The 22,463-nt window shown below is 39.0% G+C and overlaps 1 protein-coding gene across 4 annotated transcripts in view; it reads left to right on the top strand.

Moving 5' to 3' along the window:
- glceb (glucuronic acid epimerase b) overlaps positions 1-22,463 on the top strand; it is a 56,994-nt gene that overhangs the window by 9,082 nt on the left and 25,449 nt on the right. For 3 of the 4 annotated variants that reach the window (XM_030725770.1, XM_030725764.1, XM_030725776.1), the window contains exon 2: positions 14,346-14,451. The exons of the other annotated variant lie outside the window; for it this stretch is intronic. The gene's annotated coding sequence lies outside the window, so the exon portion shown is untranslated. The remainder of the gene's footprint in view (positions 1-14,345; positions 14,452-22,463) is intronic. 4 annotated transcript variants of the gene reach the window in all.

Genomic DNA, 22,463 nt, shown 5'->3' on the forward strand with positions numbered 1-22,463 from the left:
TGTTTGTGTCTATGTTCTTCGGGTACTCCAGTTTCCTCCCACAGTCCAAAGACATGCAGTTATAGGGGTTAGGTTAATTGGTGACTCTAAATTGCTCATAGCTATAAATGTGAGAGCGAATGGTTGTCTCTCTCTGTTTTAGTCCTATGACAAGCTAGTGACCTGTCCAGGGTGTACCCTGCCTCTCAGCCTATGACAGCTGGGATGGAGTATGTCTACATAGCCATGCTAAAGGAGCCTTAGCTACACTGCTGCTGTTCAAAGACAATCTCATCTTCATTACCTCATTTCTTGATGTGATGGTGCAGTGTTTCTTTCTCATCCGCAATCAAAAAAAGACCATTTGAGGTGGTGTGTCCAGAAACAAAGCTCAAATTGCAGGTGCTATAGTCAGTACAGGTGGCTAATCATCAGCTGTGATAAGTTAGGTTAGGTTAGAGCTGTGCAAGATTTTAATCTTCAGATTTTAAGCTTCTTCACTATTTGGGATTTCCACAGTTAAATGAACACCATCAAGTGATAGTAAAATGTGTTCTCCACCAATAGAACGCAAAGCAAATCAAGCACTCCCTAAATCAGCGCCTGACCCCATGTCTGCATGTTCCAATCACAGCTGCTCCCTGGACTGTGCAGCTTGAGGTTTCTTGGACTATTGTGGATGGGTAATGCTACAGTAAAAAAAACAATTTGCAACAAAATTCAAATGTCTGGCTTAGCACATGGGTGTTATCCAGGAACAAATCATATGAAAAGTGTTGTAGAGGTGTATATTTGCTGCAAAGCAACACAACTAACTTATTCAAGTGCTTGAAAACACACCACAACCTGCAATATAATTAATGCATGAAGTCCAAGAAGAACAATGCAGTGGTTGCTAACGTGAATTGTCCAACATCAGCTTGCGGTGTCAATAAAAGTGAGCCATATAGCATGTCAGCATATCCATCCAGCTCACAAAGACACACTGAAATCACCAACACAGACATATTCCATTTGGCCAAAGGCTAAAAACGATTAGTTACAAATATTTCTGGAAAATGGTCAGCTTACTGGATAAGACTTGTTATCTCCTCACTGAGTTATTTTTTTCAAAGTGGCAAAACCTGTGCTGTATACAACAAGTTGCAGGGGAAACACAGAGGGCTCTCACAGTTGTCGAGTACTTTGCTGCATTATTCACATCCATCATGCAGTTATAGTCAAAATGAAAGCCTTTATATTTGGTGTAGATGGTTGTGGTCGCAACTCTATTATGGTGTAGGGCATAAAGACTGGTAGTGAGCGCCATTTATCTCTTGAGACTTGTACCTTCTGAAGCATGTTCCAGAAAGCAGTTTTAAAAACCCGGAGTATAATTTGCTCAAGATTCACCAAGACGGGGGGGTAAATAAAGAGCTCAATTTTAATCCATAAGAGCTGGAAATAAGATTGTGTCATGGTGGACCTTGTTTTTTTATCAGTGTCATCTATTCAACAGAAAACAGACTGGAAGATCTAGAAATTTACTTCATCTCATGGTTAACGAACTTAGTTTTGACATTGAAATACACTTTAAAGTTCTGTTTTTAGTTTAAAATGTGGAAGAATGTGAACTCTGTAAGTACATTTAGATGTGAACTTATTCTGACATTTCAGAATGTCCTGCCAGGAAATCTTCCCGGCCATAAAAAAGTTGTAGAACATTCATGGAGTTGTACTGTTAAAAATGTGTAAGAACTCTATAGTAAGATTGTCATCATTACTTTTACAGAAAAGACATGACACTGAAGTTCAGATGCAGTCAGATTAATGGCATGGAGCACATGTCTAAAATGGTCTTTCCCACTGCTCTATTTTTTAGAACTGGTTCCTGCTGGGATTTTTGTCTCCAGTGCACACAAAGTGCAGTTTTTCCCACAGTGATTAATAATGAGCTAATACACAAAGGTCTTCTCTGTGTTGGATGCATGGATGTCACTTCCTAAAACTCAAACCCCTGATGCATAAAATTTATCCTGGTCACTGATCCTCTGATAACTGGTAAACTGATGGTGGTTGGTAGAGGATTTGTCTCTTTCATGCAGTTCATGTTTGGGTATTCAGCATAATGAAGTTGAAAGAAAATCACCCTGATTATATGATTTGTATATAATATTTTCCCATTTTCAGATCAATACTGCCAGATTAAGCAATCAGTCACAAATTCTTGCTGTGTTCAGGCCAAGAGACTTGGCAGACTCCACATTGGACCCCTACCAGCCATAGCTTACTGTAGTGGAAGTGCCAGGGACTGATCTCAGTGTTCCACCTGACAGCACTGAGATCCATCCTTTTACTGCTTTGCTATAGTTACACTTGTGCAGGGAAGCTGCTTGGTGCTCTGTGTCCCTTCGGGTCAGTGCTCTGAGATGAGTTTGTTGAACCATGTTAGAGAAGACAAGCCATTTGGGCATGTTAGTTCTTTGGTGTGACAAAGGCCTTGTCCCAAATTCTATAAATTATGTTGTTAAACTGTGTTACAGCCTGTTTTGCCTTTGTTTTTAATTAATCATAATGGTTGTTTTTGTAAGTCTTCAATCTACATGTTTCTTAAGTTTTTAGCCTTCACTCTTTGTTCATATTAAACGGTGGGTCGAGGGGGGTTGGGCGAGCCCAGTTTCTCTGTGGGACACTGCTGTTGCTTTGCCCTGTGACCTCCACAGTACAGCCAACCATAGCCTGCTTCAAAGGCAACACGCAGACAGCTTATGTTTGCATTCTTTGTAGCCATAACCCGCCCTCAGGCACTTTCTGCTATATCCCTCCATCCCGCTAAATACCACCCTGCAGAGCTAAAGAAAGTGGCCCTGGAAAAGGGACACAGTCCTGTCTTGTTATGCACTTTACTTTTGAACTTTAGGTAAAACAAGTCTTTAAATGTGTCTAACACAAATTTAGCATTATAGATGTAGATTGGATTAAGAGCTGGTGGGTCCAACCAGGCTTTCCAAGGAATTGTAACACTCTACAGGGAGCGAGTTGCTCTGGTTGGCTGGCTCATGATCCTGTGTGGTGTGCTTGTGCCTTCGCCTTCTGTCCCATCTTTCATCAGTACTCAAACCAAAGAACCCACAGCACTGCAGTTTTTTTTTATATTTATGAGTTAATCACACATGTAAACTAGTAATGTAGTCGTCTTACTGCAAGTGTCTTTTCAGCGGCATTGCATAGAGATGCCACTGTGTTGTCTCTCAGCATTTGTTTTGTGCAGTAAAAGTTAGTATAACACAAAAGGCATTATTAACAGCCCAAATGCTTCTCACTTCACTTTTAGTCACTACAGTCATTCACTTGTTCAAATATTTGAATTGGAACTGAGGTAGAAAGAAGGGGAAAAAAAAAAAAAACTTGGCACAAGTGGTACAAACAGCATGTTTGTCAAGGCTGTCCTGGGTTGGGCGTATTTGTGCCAGTCGAGTGTGTGTGTGTATGTGTTTACTTGTCCAAATTCCTTTTGTTATAACTCGTTATAACTTAACTAGTGTTAATTGTGCACAAATGCACGAGCTTGAGTAAAATTGCACCAAAATATCAGTGAATAAAAACTGGCAACACATAAAGTGATGAGTCACTTGGCTCTTGCTCAAGAAGCAGCTGCAGGAAGTGTTGTTTGTGTTAATATTTGATTGATATTGAGAGATTTGAACATAGTAGACCTTAAACAAGTCAAAGTATTTATCAGCAGAAAATTAAACTGCAACAAATTTGAGACATTTTTTCAAGCAAAAATGCCAAATATTTTCAGCCTGTCTTATGTCATAGTAAACTAAATATATTATTTTTAAACTGTTGGTCAGACAAAGATGTCCTCCTTGAACTCTGCAGCATTCTGACAGGTGTTTTTCACTAATGTTTGAGATTTTATGGACAGAGTGAGTGACCCTATTAATTTCAGCTATTTTTTTTTTAATGCTTGTTTGATATTTTAAAAATGAGAACAGAAAAGTGAGTCTCTAAACAGTAGGGCTGCAACGATTTGTCGACATACTCGATAACATCAACTACAAAAATTGGTCAATGTGGAATTTTAATGTCATGGCGTCATATTCTAAAACCCATCCATCCATTTTCTTCTGCTTATCATGTGATTTTGTAACTGCAATACACTGCAGGAAGATATGGGGGCAGTATTGCCTCCATTGTCTGCCAATAACAGCTATACTAACGAAGAAGAAGGTAACTTTTATTTACTTACTTGCACTTTATATTTTCATTTAAAAATAAAAATTGCATTCACTTTAATATGCATTGTTTATTTGATATTTACTGTGATGGTCACTTTAATGTTAAAAATACTTTTGATTAGTTACAAACTCTTATTTTTATGGGTCATTACCTTAATTGTGAGAAGTGACAACAAGGTGATATTAATAGGTGGGCAGGCTTGAACAAGTGTGAGGTAAGCTTGAAATAATTGTTGACTAATAGATAAAATAATTGACAGATTAGTCGACTACCAAAATAATCTTTAGTTGCAGCCCTACTAAACAGTGAATCCTGCCCTATGTTGGAGCTACAAAATGAATGAACGTTTGAATGAGTGTGTGAGCAGTCAGCTCAGCTGGGTTGAGGGTGGTCACAGACATGTTTTGCACTCTCTATAGTAGTAACTAAAACAGTCTGTGCAGCGTTAAACTGTGATATTTTTCTCCGCTTCTTGTCAAAGCAGGGAAGTAGTTGGCCACAAGAATAATTTAACAGTTGTTTTTGTGAGGAGTTCTTTTCCATCCAGCTCGATAATTGAAGGGCTCAGTGCATGAAGCTTGAGTAGTGAAATTTCCCTGGGCTACCATTTTGCATTCACTCTCATAAGAGCTATCCACTCTAACTACCCAATGTGGATAAAGAATGTCTTAGTTAATTGTTTTAATAGCCATCTTTACAACTCGACACCCTCCAATATTGCAAAACCAGGAGACTGAAAGCTGTCTCATCTTCCCCAAGCAAAATTAGCCTTCCGTGACCTTCCTTCGCTATGCCCTTGTGACGTTCACGCTTGATTAGGCCTGCAAATGAAGTTTTCCTTCTTTTAGGGTAGGAAGCGTGACCTTGGGCCAAGAGACCTGTTAAGTCTTTATTGGATTGGGTGGACATGCTAAGCTTGGAAGAAATCCCAAAAGAATTTAGCTGCAACCACTGCACCTGCTTCGTCAGCACTCAGATTTTCATGGCTCTTTTGGAGCCTCGTGTCTGAATACATGTTAGCAGCCAAATACTTCAGCTAAAGGCAAAACATTTGGGATCATAAGACCCATGATTAGTTAATTAACTTATGTAAAACCTTCACAACTACCAGTGTTAAATATGAGCAGCCACTGAAGATATTTTTAAAATGTGGAATGAAGCAGTTAAATGAAATACCATTAATGTTATTTATTTATTTTTATTTGTAATGTCAGCCTCAAATCCTTAATGTAAAATTAAAAAATAAAAGTAATTCGGTTGTTGGTAATTATGTGCATTTCTGTACACTGACAAGTGAGTTTTGCGAAGAGCTTAGATAGCAAGTGGCAGCACGTCCAGCAAGCGTGATGCAGCCAGATGTTGTGGACACTGGTGCATAGACCGAAGCGTTAGGCTTGCTAATTTACTTTCTGTTGTTATTTTCCCACATACAAATGAGCAGTACATTTTTTGTAGTTATTTCAGCAGCTTCTCCACTAATGAGCTTCTGCTCAAACTGGCAGGCCAAAGAGGATTTAAGCTGGGGCTAACTGGTTGTGTTCAGACAGCTTTTTTTTTTTTTTTTTTCCCAATTATTACCTCAAAATTAGAAAACTATTTACCACACAATGGGGAAGCACAATAGCTGAGTGGTGAGCTCTGTTGCCTCACAGCAAGAAGGTTTAAATCTGCTGGCCTTTCTGCATAGTTTGCTTTTACTCCCCATGAGTGGGACCCTTCTGGGGACTCTTGTTTGTTGCACTTCACCTAACCTGCTTGTGGTAGCAGAGCCCCAGTTGAATGCTATAAATCAGTGCTGGCTAGTGCACAATAGGAGGAGATCAAGACTTGGTGAAGACAGAGATTATTCATGTTTTCACGAGACTTTAGTCAAAACACAGAGATTGACTTGTAAGCATGGCATTCTTGAATTTATATTCAGTTTTTTCTTTCTTTTTTTTTGTGGATGGTTGTAATAATGAAGTCAAAATTACATCACTTGTAATGTTTCATTAAAAGTCTTGATTATACAGTTTCCTTCCAATGTCACTTACTGCGTGTGTTTGCCTTTTTATACTAGTGAGCATCAGTGTCTAGCTTAGAGACTTGTGCGTGGTCATTTGAATAAAAGTTTATTGATTCCTGTTGTGTTTTTTTTTTGTTGTTATACCTGAAGTCTCATTATGAGTACTGCAAAAATTTATGAAAGCTGACTGCAGAAAGAAGAGTGAATTTACCGTATCTCTAGAGCTACACATGAAGAAGTGCAGCTGCATAAATAGGCTTCGCTGTACCATTACAGTACAGACATGTCTCCTCTCCTCTGTTTCTCTGCTGCCTCTGTCTACTTTATAACTGTCCCCATGACTGACTAGCATATTTGCTATTCAGCTCAGCTCTGACAGCCCTGTTAGCACTGACGAATGTGATGGGCCCTGGCTATTTCAATGTCATATCTTCAACTGACTTTGTGCATCTAATCTATAAGGGACACTGATAGTACTACCCAGGGAAGATCCTTGTTCGTGTGGGATGTAATTGATTGATACCTTATCTGTGGATTATTGTAAATAGTTTGTCTGAGGTTTATTTGACCTTTTTGGACATTTTTTGTGTGTTTGGTTTTCTTTTTTCTTTTTGTTCTTTTTGGTCATTATCACGTCATTATCTGCGACCTTACCAACTGACCAACAGACAGGGAATTACTCAGAGTAACTCAGAGTAAAAGTATTGACTGCTCGAGCTTTTTACAGCCTTCTAAGACGAATAAGTGCAAAGTTTGGTTGTATTCTTGGATTTTGTATGAGTATCAAGAAAGACTTCATCAAAGATTGTCACCCCATCTATAGAACATTGTGTGCATCTGCCTAGATGTGTGTGTGTGTGTGTATACGTCTAAGATGATGAAATGGTATGCAGCAGTGCTATAAATAACCGCATACATGTGTAATGGCAACTGCTCTGGAATTGTCAAAGAACCTCGCCAGTGTGACACAATTAGCACATTTGTTGTTCTTTTTATTTGTCATGTTATTGGTCCAAGATCTCCCGTACATCTATTTGTGGCTGCAAGTAAGAGAAACATTCAACCAGTTACCCTCACTACATGTCATTTGTTTACATGTAACTTATCTTTGTGATAAAATACACTGTGAGGGAAGGAGAGTTTGCAGATACTCTGCTTCTGAAATGCTTCCAGTGGACATTTGGACCGTGACAGAAGTGTTATAGCCGCGCACATGGATATTCTGGGTTAGAAACTGAGTTACAACATGAAAGACTTCTGAACAGTGTCATGGAACTGGCATGGCCCTGTTGTGCAATCTGTAAAGTTAGAACATTACATTCCTCGATCCTCACAATTAAAAAACAGAATTACAATCTCCCTAATTCAGTTTATATATCTCGCTGCTACCATAGGAAAATATCATGTATGGATAAACGAAAAGAGGTTTGACTTAAAGCTACAGAACAAAATTGAGCAGAAATATCCAAGAGCAATTGCATTCAAGGTAGAGAAAGCAGAAGATTGGCAGGACACTGGAGCCTTGACAGGGGTAATAATTTGCTTGGTAAGGCCAGTTAAAGGTAAACCTGCAGGATATGGCAAAGCCAAGGTCAGCTAGAAAGAGACATTTTTAAAAATCGCCTCAGGGCTTTTACTTTCCCTCTGAACAGCCTTTTTTTCATTGCCACACATGTTCAACCTTGTTGCTGGATGGCCCGCAGTCTCTTGACATTTCTGTCAAATTCTTTAGCTGTGTGAGCCAATGTGCTTTACATATTAAATCTCACTGTCTCAACCATCTTCATCGTCTCTTTAGGTCTCGAACAACTTTGTTCTCTTAAAAGTTAAAAATTAGATTTCAGATGTATTCCTGAAAGAATCCATTTTTATTGGCAACAATCTATTTTACTATGATTGAAGGAAAGGCATATTGCAGGAGACATGCTATTATGCTTAATCTAATCTCCTCTCAGAGTGATGGCAATTCTCACAATACAACAGGGTGCTGTTAAATCAACATATTTGTCTCAAAGTCACATTAAGAAACATGCCGTGCACATTTGTGTCCTTCAGGATTTTCAGAGGGATCTCGTTGTTTCTGTAATTATTCAGGCATCTAGTAATCATTTCATTATGTAACTGTTTTTTAGTTTAAACTAGAGAAGAAGCATGGATTCATAATATGCTTTTTCTACAGCAGGAAACGGTATCTTTCCATCCTCAGATCCTCATTAATGTTCCCCTCCCACGACAGGAATGATCAGACTCAGAAAGTGAACCTTCCAAGTCACATAACATTTGCATTACAAAGTTTGGTGTGGTTTTCCCTATCTACAGCTGCAACCCCCCTTTTTTAAAGAAACAGTGCTGCCAGGCCTCAGACTTATTAATTATTTAACTATGCTCTACATTTGTATATTGCTTGAAGTGCGACCATCTTACTTGTGTGTCTGATATGATGAATGACCTGAAACATTTGGTGTCCCATTTCTTCATTCTTAGTTTCTATTTCTGTCTTTTGCTTTTTCGTCTTTTCAGTCAGAAGTCTTGACATTTTAAGAGCAAGACGCTCTGATTGAGGAATAATGATATATGCATATTCAGAATTGTGAGGGGAGAAGAATAACCTCTGCCTCCCTCCTCCCTCAGAGGCTCTTTGTTCTCCTGTCTTTATTTTTTTTTCATCCTGTCATATCTTCTGGAGATTGAACGATATATACCATCAAAGCCTTTTTGAAACTTCCCACTCTCTCCCAAAATCCTTTTGATTTCCGACAGCATGAGCTGCTTAATATTCCAAACTAGTCGGTGGCCTTTTCAGAGAACTAACAAGGTTCTGAAGATGCAAGTCTTGTCTTCATGTGGAAGGCAGCTGGGGCACAGCCCTCCTCTTTTACAGAGCTCACACCGAGGTGTCTGTGCTGCGAACAAGTTCAGAGCTGTTCGTCAGATACGCAGAGCCCAGAAGGGAATGTTCTCATGTGATTTGTCTTTCAACCGCATGTCAGAAATCTACAGAGTCTGAAAAATGACCTGAAGACTGTAAGTAACAGCTTTGCCATCCTATAACTGCAACCTGCACACTAACCATGGCTGTTTGCTATGCTATTGAGCATGCACCTGTCTGTTACCTTTCTCTTTAGAATTGAATAATTTAATGAATGGAAGACGTTGTTAGTTGTAGCCTTGCTCTTTTTTTTTTCTTTTTCCTTTTCCAAATCAGATCAATCTGAATATGGCAACTCTAAGTGAGCAGCACTATCTGCAGTGAAGTTTCACATGGACACCACAACAATTCAGGTTTCATTCATACTGAGATAATGAAGTCCCTGTGCCTTGTTGATTACTGCTGCTTAAGGTTGTGTGTTTACTCTCTCGCTCTCTAACATATTGCTGGAATCTGATGGTCTACTCTTTCTGTAACCAGCTTTTGCCTGCTAGCATGAAAACGGGGTTCACTACAGTCCTGACAGGCAACAAAGATATTTGCTGTGCTTCTAAAAACTTCCCAACTCTTATTTACTTTCATCTTGGCTTCCTATTGCAAGCTTGCTTTTTTGCTGCCTCCCACTCCAAGACTTATCCTCTCATCCTGTTTTCTTCACTTAAGAGTTGGAACGCAAAGCAGTAGTGGCTCTCAGAGAGTTTTTAAGTGTCTCTGTTTTGTATGGCTTGCACAGTGACTCCACCTGCCTCCCCAGAGCCTGCCTGTTCTTGTTGCCTCAACCTTTAACTATGTCACTCTTAACACTGGTGTTCCCATGACTGGATGCAAAAAGTGCTCAGTGTAGGTGTATTTAAAGGGTAAGGACCTCGTGACGCTACAGGGGAAATCTAGAATTATGGGGATTTTTTTTTTGGGCGGTGGGGGATGGGGTGGGAATTCACAAATGGAAAATTGTTTCTGCGTGAGAAAGAGGAGAGCAAACACTGGGAGAACAGCTGTACCCTATCTGGGAGTAAGCTGGTGCAACAAAGCGGCATTTCTTCACAAGCACAAAAAGAGAGTGACACAGCCCATAAATGTATGCAAAGCAGCACTAAATAAAATCAGATTTTACTATCTATATCCCTAAACACTTGTGACAACCACGACGCATCTCTCAGCATGTGACGTAGGCTCACTGAAACCCTCTTTGTTTGCTAAATCCAGTATGAAACTTACCCTAATGTTTTGAGAGTTGGGGAAGTTGGCAAGGGGCTGGTGCTTTAAGTGACTAGCATGGGTCCCCAGGTTTGTTGCTTTTAAACTGTGCTCATTGATCGAATTATAGAAAAAAAACCCTTCAAGTAAAGATTTCCATTTTGGTGTTGATGTTTGGTCTGTGCATATTTTTGGAATTAATAGTTTTAAATTGTTTTCTTCTGTTATATCAGACCATATAAAGGTGTACCCAGTCTGCTTTTTTTGTTGTTGTTGTTGTTGTTGTTGTTGTTGTTGACACCTCATTATAAATGAGTAATGAGCCAGCATTTCAGTTACCTTTTTCATGGTGTTTTATTTATTCATTTTTATAAATCAGATATAGTATATATTTACCTGAAAGGAGAAACTTTTGTCTCCAGTCCAACCACAGATTAAGTCTAAATCTAAATGTAACTTGCTTGTTGTGTATTCTTTGAAAACACATATTACAAAGTGGTCCAGACGGTTATTTGTTTTGGCATATAAATTTGTCTTCCAAGCAATTCATTGTCATTATGCTGCAGACTGTTTTTATCCATTGACCTTGGCATCAGCCTGATCTTATTTATTTATTTTTCTAACTGTGTAACAGAATACTTTAGGCTTGTGTGTGTGTGTGTGTGTGTGTGTGTGTGTGTGTGTGTGTGTGTGTGTGTGTGTGTGTGTGTGTGTGTGTGTGTGTGTGTGTGTGTGTGTATGTGGGCAGAAGTGGAGTTGATGAATTGTACGATAAGTGTTCACATTTAATCAGTTCGTTCTCCAGCTCTGCAAGCAGAAATCTCAGTTAATTGAGCTCTTCACTTTGCAGACGCAGAATTCTTGGATATTGCTCTGGGCATCAGATGGTCAGTGATAGCTGGCTCCACAGTGGCATCCGTGGAGCGATCATTCAGTGTTTGGCCAGTCATTGACTCCCCAAAGAAAATGAATGTATTTATGAATGCCCAACAGATGGGTCTCTCTCTCTCTTACTTTTTTTTTTACCCTCACTACAAGTCATGATAGATGGCTGCATGTGTGATGGCGCCAGCAAAAGAGGAATGACTCAAGTAATTAATGGCCTAATATCATTCTCAGTCAAACCATCATAAAAGAAATATCCTCGGGCTAATGTTCAAAATGTATTCACAGGAGAGAGCCATAAAGTTGATGTTCGTGATTCATATGCAAGGTGTCAGCCCCTTGCTTAAGAAAGGTCAATTGAATGGGACAGTATGTAAAGGCTGTGAAAATGGTGTCAGCACAGTGCAAAGTTTGGAGGGCCACATGCTAAACCGGCTTAAAGAGGGGCTGGAGTGCTACTCAGCTTTGTCTGCTCTTGATTACACATCCTTAAGAGATGATATATATTTTTAGAGCTCATGCACGAACATGAAACTTCTTAGAAATTCAAATATTGATATTTCTTGAAAAATATCTCTGTCCATCATCCAGTGGGGTGTTTTCTGCTATAGTGAATCATTTATTGCATGGTAGCAGTGCACATATTAAAGCATCTTTAACATGTTTTTATATAGTCACAATTGAAAAAAAATGTTTCATAAATGAATTCGTCAAATCCTTCAAACCCTTTATTTATGTAAGATCTCTGTGTATTCAGGGTTTCCCTGGAAAATTGCTTAGTAGTGTTGGTAATCAATCACCCTCTGAGCTCAATCAGACAGATCTAGAGTATTAATCTGGGTAGTAGTCACCTCACTTAGTTGTTAAATATGTGACCTTTACTGTTGATGCAGTGCCTCAAATCATTTTTCCTTGAAGCTCAATAAGCTTGATATTATGTTTTAATTAATATGATCTGATATAAGTGGGTTGTTTTTACCCCAGACATAAATCATAAAATCATCTGAGAAAATCAGATAAGGTTTATAGACTCTAAAAACACCACAAAAGGCACCTCTTTGCTCATGTGTTTTTGGGTCTGTTTGGTGCTTGAAAGATGTAGATACAGATTTATTTATTTATTTACTTTAAGAAACTGATTATCCACTTTGGGCCCAAGAGTTGAAGAAGAGATGGAGGACACATAATGGCACATTCACGCTCAGCTGTGCCATCTTGAAGCATTCAGTACAAGTGTGTGTATGTGCTGGTCCTTGTGGGTTACAATCCCTGTGCAGCAGGTCAACTACAGAGATGCTTATTTAAGCAAAATAACACTTTATCCAGATGTTCAGAGAGAGAGAGATTGAAATGGTGGCATGGGTGTTGCAGAATTATCTCTGGGAAAAACGAGCTGCTCCAGGCTGATGTTCACTCTCATTTTGTACTTCTTACCGTCTGTCTGCAGCACACCTGCCTCTAAAAACATCAGTAGCCTCATACAGTAGCCAGGGAATATTGATTAAGAGTGCTGACATTTCTGTCTCCTTCTCACTCTGGCTGGATGGCAAAGCGCTTTCTTTCAGGTGAAAGGCCACAAACACATGCACACGCCCGTCCTCCCTTTGTGTCTTCAGAGTGTCATTGGAATATTTCATTAACATGTTTTCTTTTTTCTTAGCCAGGATCCAGGAAATCTAATTGCATAGAAAAAGCCAGTCTCTCTGCATCATTTGTAGCAACTCGTTGCAGACCAGCTGTAGTGTGTTTAAGATGAATAGACAGAATTGTTGCTCGGCATATCATCACTACTTGGTGAGAAAAGCAAAAATGCCCACACTTTTGATTCAGTTCAGTTTTATTTATATAGTGCCAAATCACCACAAACAACAGCCACCTCAAGGCACTTTATATTTGTAAGGTAGAGCCCCTACAGGACTGCAAAGACTTTTTAGTTTCAGATATCACCAGAGAGGCTGGTTGCCATCAAATAGTCAGTTTTCCTCAGAAAGGTTCCTAACTGAGTGATCCTGAAGTATTTACACCAGATACTTCAGGATCACTGCAGCAATTTTACTCTGCTCCATCTGGTTACATTTCAAAAATATTGCAATTATTGTTGATTTGCCAGTTACACCCTGCCTTGTTAAGGGCCTTATCTTTCTGCTTTCTCTTCAAGTGTTGTCAAATTACAGTGGGCCGTGCACTGACAGAAGGTTTAATTTCTTCAATATCTTAATTTAATTCCTTTGTCAATAAGCACAAAAGATCAGTATATTCTCTTTGGTCTAGCGATGTAGCACCTTCTTTAATTTAAGATTAATTTCAGAGTGAAGTATCCATGTAACTCTGCACATTTGAACTGATAGATTGGCAGTACATTAGTGACCCTGCAGTAGCTGCAATTACAAATATGCATCGGTTTTCTTATCTTAATTTATGATGCATCGATGTCTGCGGCATTGATTTAAGGTTGTAATTTGCTACGCTGAAAAAAGTTACAGCAGTTAATTTTGCTGCTGTGTGAAAAGGTGGTATTGAAAAGCTGCTTAGGAGTGATCAGTCATAATTTACCCCAGGAAACATTTAGCCCGTTAAAGGATTTCATTTGAGGGATGCAGAGCCTGCTTAAACCAGTGCACAGAGGAATTCACTCTTCACTATCAGCTAATGCTAACTAAACCTTTCCTGTTAATGTGTGAGGATTTTACCTGCCTGAATTGGGGTTTGTAACCAACAGCTGTCCAGTGTGTTTCACTCAGTGTGTGCTTTGCCTTTGTGTGACCCTCAGTAGCAATAAATAGGTACGGGGAAAAGATGGATTGACTTTAAAAAAAAAAAAAAAAAAAAAAAAAAAGTGGTTGTATAACACAAAGTCTGCTTATGGCTGGTTATTTTTGGTTTGTTTGTTTTTTAGCTACTTTAATGACAAATTGTTAGACTTGAGTGAAGATCTCAATTCAAATGAAAGCACTTCAAGCATGAAAAGGGCAGTACACAATCTGTTGGTTTGGATTTAATATGTGGTGTACAATATTCTTACACAGCTACAGCTACACGCTGTCATTTATCAAGTAGTAAAATTAAAAAAATTGAGGTGCCTTTGAGAAACAACATTGACTTTACATGTTTTCATCTCTGCTACAGATACTGCAGGCAGGAAGTACCAGAAGAGCAAGCTGTGGCAAGACTGGGTGGAGTTTGACAGGATGTTCAGCCAGTTGTTCGTCTCTTTGTAAATGGATTAGAAGAGGTCAGTATCAGTATCCTTATGGACGTTACCATCAAGATTTAGGGTAAAATTGTTATATTTAAGGTCCAGCAGACAAGAGGAGAGGTTTCGTGTAAATAGCTGGTTCATGCACACTCCTTGGCTATGACAAGTTTTAACATTCACAAGATTTTTTTTTTTTTTTTTTAATGAAATTAACCAACACTTGGATGTGCACTAAAACCTCTTCTGCATGCAGATTGCTGCTTAACTACATTACATGGGCAAATTAAATCTGCTCTTATATCCACTGTGAAAAATGGCGTGGTCTCACTTGCATGATGAAATTATTAGGCATATCTGTTACAAGTCCCTTTAAGCACTGCATTTCTCTTCTTGCAATCACTGAACCATTGATAGCATAAGGGAAGACAGAGCTCTTTGAAATAACTGTTCATTTGCTTGCATAACACAGGTAATTGTGCATCTGTGTGAGGAGAAACTGGTGGCCTTGAGATATTGAAACACCCCTGTGCAGCACTGCTATAAGCTCTAGATAATCACACACCATTTCAATCCACAGCGAATGTTTGAGGCTGTATCTTGTTGCATCACATTGTAGTGCAGTGTAAGAGCTGTTTGTATATTTTGGAGCTTCAGAGCAGTCACATAGTGTTTTTATTTAGAAAATAAATGACTTTCTTTGAGCTTTGTTTCTGGTGAAATTGCCATTTACCATATGCTTTGTGAAACAGGTAAATGTAATAAGCTAAAAACTCAACTGATTCATAAGCAGGCCAATATTATCAGCCAGTATTAGCTATTTGGTATTTATCTATATTTAGGCCTGAATTATGCGTCTGTGTGCGGGATCTAAGTATGTAACCGGAAGTTCCCGCTGAACTCAACGCGGTAACCTACGGCGTAATCTGATTTGCAGCTCTCGAAAAATGTAACTACACTTCGGGTTGACACAGCCTGTGAGGACTGTGATTACTGCATAGGGTTCAGAGTCCTTATAATGGCCAGTGAATAAAAAATTAGAAAGTAAAGCAGAGACTAGAGAAACACCCTTAACCATATTATGATTATTCACATTGCGTAGTTGCATGGGCATTTTAAAGAAGCTAGCAAAGGCAGAGTGGTTAGAATTAAAGCTATCCAGAACTCAGAGCAGGCCACAAGCCAGCAGCCTCAGTATGAACAAAGGATCAACACAATAACAAGGAAAGTAATGGAAATTAGTGAAAAAGAAAAGGCTTAATTCAATTCAATTTTATTTATATTGCGCCAAATCACAACTGGGGCGTAACAAAACAGTCGCCTCAAGGCGCTTTATATTGTAAGGTAAAGACCCTACAATAATTACACAGAAAACCCAACAATCAAAACGATCCCCTATGAGCAAGCATTTGGCAACAGTGGGAAGGACAAACTCCGGCAGGAAGAAACCTCCGGCAGAACCAGGCTCAGGGAGGAGCAGTCATCTGCTGTGACTGGTTGGGTAAGAGAGGAGAGACAGGAATGTCCGGTTATCTGGTGAATTTATAAACATACTGTAAAATGATGTAACTGACATTTGTTTTGATATACAGATCCTGTAACCTAGTGCAGGTTTGGAGGAAGTTGTAAAGTTTAATAATTTTTTTTTTTTGGCCACAGTGGCTTTATTGACAGTTTAGAGTGATAGGAAAGTGGGAGGGGAGATGGGGGAAGACGTGCAGTAAAGAGCGACAGGTCGGGACTCGAACCTGCTTCCTGCTTTTTGCCTCGCGCCATAGATGGTCACCTGCTCTACCACTGAGCCACCCTGGCGCCAATAATTTCTTTTTACTATGAAATCTAGCCTAGTACTCTTCCTGTGGGCGGTTGTCAGTTGATACTGTTAGTACAGTTACCGGGCAGAAGCATAAATATATCAGCGTAAACATAAATGATCAACTGGTGGCCCATGTGTAGACCTGAAATGGGCCACTGTAGAAATTATACAAAAATGAAAATGCTTTTACCTCATGACTGGAAGCTACCTTTAAGCTGAAAAATGCATATATTACTGCATATATCATCTACTTTAGATCATATTAGGCCACCTGGTGACAAGTATGGAACTGATGAAGTCAACACAGGGGCCACAGGAGGAATTTTTTTTACAAGGGGATTTTGTTTAAAATAAAATTTCAGTGTCAGAAAAATTTACTGGGCTGGTGCAGAAGTTATTTTTGCTCTATTTTACAACATCCTAAGTCCAGGGATTGTGGCTTTTGGAAATTATTGAATTGAATGTGGTTGCTCACTTCTTCACAGAAGAACACATGAATAGGATCGATGTGTTCTCCCTTTAAAAATAACCCTTTATTGCAATTTTCACCACATATCTTGTGAAAAGAACATTATACTTGTAACCACGCATGCTTCTTTACTGAATTTAACAACTTTTTTGCTTGCAAATTCTCAAACACCACGAACAACCTGTTTCCTTTTTATTGCATAGATGGTATTTTGCACGGAAGAAAAGTGGATTTTTGTTTGTGTATGCTGGCATTTATAGTTCTTAGAAAGAAAATCACAATCGGCAAAAATCACTATTGGTATGTCACAAAAATCCAGAATCAGAATTGGCAAAAAAAAATCTGTAATCAGCTGGTCACACTTGAGCTAAGAAAATTGCAATCAGTACATGTCTACTTAATACATATCCACATTAATCTCTTAAAAATGGTAATGGACTTGGTCAATCGGTTTATCATTTCCCTCATAACAGCCAGCATTTACGTGATCCCAATTTATGTTGCATCATTTACACACCATAGGCTAGACTTTTATATCACTTCCCTTCTTAACTTTTCGATCCCTTTACCTCTCTGTGTTTATTAAATCCACATTTGTTTCTGTGGTATTGTAGGGCAAGCACTGGGCATGACCTGCTGTTAAAATGATGCCTATATTTTTCTCGTCTCCCTTCTATTTGATTAAGAGTTGGCTGAATCTCTCAGCAGACCTCAGTTATAAGCTTTTTAGTAATGACCTGCTTAATCCTCCAACCAGAGATTAAACACACAGGCGCATTAACTTCAAAGCAGTCCACTCACTTTTCAGCTGCCTCCAAACAAGGCTGAATTATTTTACGTGATGAGGGTTTAAAGGTTTCTCGTGTCTGTTTGGGACTGATAGCTGAGATCTGCTGTTGCTGAGTATCTGCTAATTTAAGTGACAGTAATGGCCATACCTTTTTTGAACAGGCATGAATATAGGTTTGGCGAATGACATTTTGTACTTGAGTGACGGTAACCTAGAATTACAAAGGTTAACTTATTTTGAAAATGCTATTTGCTAACCACTTAAGTTTGCTGCATGTTTTTGACAACCTTGACTCTCAAGAGGCATAAAATATCACTTGAATAACAGGAGCTCAGCACAGTGTTGTATCATACAGTAGGAGATGGTTCACTTCAGGCTCATTCTTAATACTGAAAAATACTTGATTTAAGCCTCAGACTGTATATAAAAGATGGTTTTGACTTTTGATTGAAAGTTGATGGGAAAACAATCTTGACTCCGTTGCTCTGTCACCTCAGTAAGCATTCCATCGGCTTCACTAGAAGATGCAGTCCAAACACTGAAGATGCAAACACTGTCAATTCTTCCAGAAGTGCATTTGTGAGGTCAGACGCTGATGTTGGACGAGAAGGCCTGGCTCGCAGTCTCCGCTCTAATTCACCCAAAGCTGTTCTATCAGGTTGAGGTCAGGACTCTGTGCAGGCCAGTTCTTTTACACCAAACTTGCTCATCCATGTCTTTATGGACCTTGCTTTGTGCACAAGTGCACAGTAATATTGGAACAGTAACATCCCGAAACTGTTCCCACAAAGTTGGGTGCATGAAATTGTTCAAAATGTCTTGGTATGTTGAAGCATTAAGAGTTCCTTTCACTGGAACTGAGGGGTTGAGCCCAACTCCTGAAAAACACCACCACACAATAATCCCCCTCCACCAAACTTTGCATAATGCAGGAAGATGAGTCCTGGCAACCACCAACCCCGGACTTGTCCATGGGATTGCCAAATGGAGAAATGTGATTCGGCACTCTAGAGTCTAATGCGTGTTTTACACTGACCTTTTGCATTGTGCTTGGTGATTCAAGGCTTGGATGCAGCAGCTCAGCCAAGTTTGGAGGTCTGTAGTGATTGACTTTGCAGAAAGTTGACAACCTTAGTTTACTATGCGCCTCAGCATTCATTGACCCCACTCTGTCATTTTACGTGGCCTACCACTTTATTGCTGAGTTGCTGTCATTCCCAGTCGCATCCACTTTATTATAATACCACTAACAGTTTACTGTGAATTTTTTAGTAGCACAGGTGGCATCCTATCACAGTACCATGCTGGAATTCACTGAGCTCCTGAAAGCGACCCATTCTTTCACAAATGTTTGTAGAAGCAGTCTGCATGCCTAGGTGCTTGGTTTATACACCTGTGGCCATGGAAGTGATTGGAACACCTGAATTCAGTGATTTGGATGGATGAGTGAATACTTTTGGCAATATAGTGTACAAGCTCATCTGTGAAACACAGTGGCGGTAATGTCATGTCTTGGGCTTGCATGATTTCTTCTGGGACGGGCTCATTAATCTTCATCAATGTCATGCATGATGGCACCAGTACAGTGAACTCAGAAGTCTATAGAAACATTTTGTCTGTCAATTTAAAGAAAGATACAGCCAAACTCATTGGCAGATCCTTTATCGTGCAGTAAGATAATGACCCAAAATACACTGCCAAAACTACAAAGGAGTTCATCAGGGGCAGGAAATGGAAGGTTTTAGACCGGCCAAGTCAATCTCCATACTTAAACCCTATAGAGCATGCATTTTAGTTGCTAAAGAGTAGACTGAAGGGAGTTAAAAAACTATATACTAAACTAAACTATAAACTAAATACCTAGAAATAAAAGCTGAGATGTAGATCTTTTTTTTTTAATTTTTCCTGTAGAGAGAAAACATTTGGGTTTAACATAATAAAAAAAATTGAGATTGTCCTCCCTGTTCCAGTACTTTTGGAGGGGAGTGTGCACCTGTCCGGTATATGCCTGTCGATGGCAACATGTAGTTACATTTCTAGGAAAGTGCATGCTAAGTTACGGTGTAGATTACAGTGTAGGGTTTAAAAATGGATTGTGGTTACGACGTACCTAGAGTGCAGACTTAACACAGAATTATAAATCCCTTGTTAGTTTCAAGTCATATTTAAATTATGGTCCTCTTTTGAGGCAGCAAGGAAGATAAACCAGGGGATGCTCCCTCTGTAACAATTTGTCAGTCTGTTGTGCAGCATCCCTTGGTTTTGCAGTTGGATTCACCATACGTTCATGATGTCTGGTTTCAAAAAGCTAAGATGGTGACAAGAAAGATGCTGAGCTTGAGGCAGGATTTCACTAACCAGCTGGGGGTCTTCACGGAGGCTAGCTGCTGTATTCTCACATGGATGCAGCATGACATGACAGACTTTGCACTATAGGGAGCTGGCATGTTAAAGGTCATTTAACGTCAGGTCCAACTAAGTTGGTCATTTGCATTCTCACATACACCTTTATGTCTGTGGTAATGTCTAGACATGTCAAGAGCTTTAACTTCTTAGGAGTTTCACCTGTGTCTTAAATGTAAGGTTAATGACTCAGCAGATTATAATATATTGGTGACAGATTGGTGTATGTCCATTAATTCTTGGAATAATTTCTTTTGACAGTATAATGTATAATTGACTTTGCATGCACAGTATAGACTATGTGTACTATAACTGGAATAAAAGGAGATGCAAGTAGTTCTCCTCGCATGCTCTATGCTTCATGGATAAAGATGCAAGTTGTTTATTTTTCCTGTCAGTTGCCTTGAATTGCTCTGGTGCCTACACTATCATAATCAGGCTTAAAAACACATACACAGTGTATGCACACACACGCACACACAAACACCGTCATATCACCGCAGGAGCCTCACAGCTTCAGCATTCAGCATAAGCTGATAATTTACAGGCAGTCTCAAACCCCTGCCTTACTTTACCCCTGGAGGAAGGCAGTGAAATGCCAGGAGTTTAGTTCAGGCTACGAAAACCTGCACCTCACGCATTCTGGGCTTCTGCTCCAATAGCTCCCCAAGGATATCTGACGAGCACTCAAGCTTTTATTGCTGTGATGACTGCTTGTGACTGTTACCCCTGGAGCTGGAGAAGAAAAACAACTCCATTCACCCATCCCTAAGCCCAGCGCCGTTTTCACTTGGTGTAGATGTTGTACATTCTGCACTGGGGACCTGGACAGAGATTTGCAGCTGGTTTAAACTGAAATTCCCATTCAAGAGATGGGATTTTTTTTTTTTTTTTTTAAATGGGAGTCTTTAAAAATCAGTTGCATTCAAAGATTAATCATATTTTATAATCTAGCACAGCTTAAAGGTAGATCCTCTGATTTGCAGTAGCAGCAGAGAATCTTGGTGGTGTTAGACATGAGTGTCTTGGGACCTCAGGGATTCATCACTTTGAATTTGCTAGACCTGTGTTTGTGAAGCAGATGTTTTCTCAGGCTGCTACAGTGTACAGCTGTCAACAGTATCATTTAGGAGTTTTCAGTTGGGTATAAAGCTTAGTTTAGCAAAGTCAGATGTGATTTTTTCTTTTCTTTTTTTTTTTTTCCTGCAGCACTTTTTATTTTACATGTACTTAGAAATATTATGGCTTTTTATAATACTCCGGTAGTTTTTATTTAATGATTAGTCATTGGGTCTGTAATAAAAATAAATAAAATAAAATAGGAAAGTGTGGAAAAACCCTGTGACCCTTTGAAACATCATTTCTTTTTCAATACATCATTACATTTTCAATTGAAAAAAAAAAAATTAACCTTTGCAATCCTTTTGTCATGCCTCTAAGTAAATGGTGTCACAATGAAATATATCACACCATCTTATACAGTACCAAGAATTTGACTGGTACTGTAGAAATATAACATATTTATAATATAAATATTTATAAATATAACATAATTTTGTTATATTTATAAACATAAATATAACATATAATGTAAACAGAAAAAAAAAATCTCAACAGGTCTTCACTTGTACTTGCAGTCACTTCTCAATTTCCACAGCCAGGACACCGGGATGCTGTAAGCTGAAAAGCTGCTTTTGTTTTCCAGTAGCTTTTTCCCCTAATCTGTCAGGCATGGAAGAGTTTTATCCTCCAACAGGATTGTCTTTCACCTGCTGTCCAGCTGTATCTGCCTTTTGTAAATATATTTTATAGTGTTGTGTACAGTGTAGTTTTCTTCCAGGTCAAAACAGTGTTATCACCAAAGGGAAGTATATCTATGCAAAACCTCCCAAGCTCATCCGATAACCAGTGGATTACACAAAGATATGTATTGTATAAACAAGTCCTCAGATCTTCTTATGCTGGTCTTCTATCTTCATTCTTTCTGTATGATAAACTAGAAGTAACGAATGGTGCTTGCTTAAAGAATATTAAAAGATTATAGTAATGGTTAAAGTTATGGAAAAGTTTTTTATGAAAAAACTCAGTGAAATAGAGTTGATTGAATTTATTCAGCTGTACCACATTGTCATTATTCAAAAAATTACTACACAACTACTGCCTTTTTCTGCTGGGTCACGGCAGCCATTCATTTACATTTATTCACAAGGAAGATATAATATAGACAAGGCTTCCTATGGTTCTTAATTTTCTTTCTTCTGATGAGAACAGATTACTGATGGATGGAAGTGAATTTGGGTCAAAATACACCAGAGACAATGCAGCTACTGTCTGCGTAACTCAGTGTTGTTTTTGCCTTGTAATTAACATAGCAGCAGAGATGATTTACAAAGAACTTCATTTGTGCAAATGGAGTCAAGGGAACAATAAATCAAGCTAATTCTTTCTGTGTCAGCTTAGTTTAGTCTGTAATACAGACAGTTCATATTTTTCATTTGGACAGTGTGTTCAGATTTCTAAAGTCTGGAGGAGTAACGTTTGCTTTTCTGACTACGCTGGGATTCAGACCAAGA

Source organism: Archocentrus centrarchus, chromosome 3, assembly GCF_007364275.1.
Source record: "Archocentrus centrarchus isolate MPI-CPG fArcCen1 chromosome 3, fArcCen1, whole genome shotgun sequence".
NCBI classification, from domain to species: domain Eukaryota; kingdom Metazoa; phylum Chordata; class Actinopteri; order Cichliformes; family Cichlidae; genus Archocentrus; species Archocentrus centrarchus.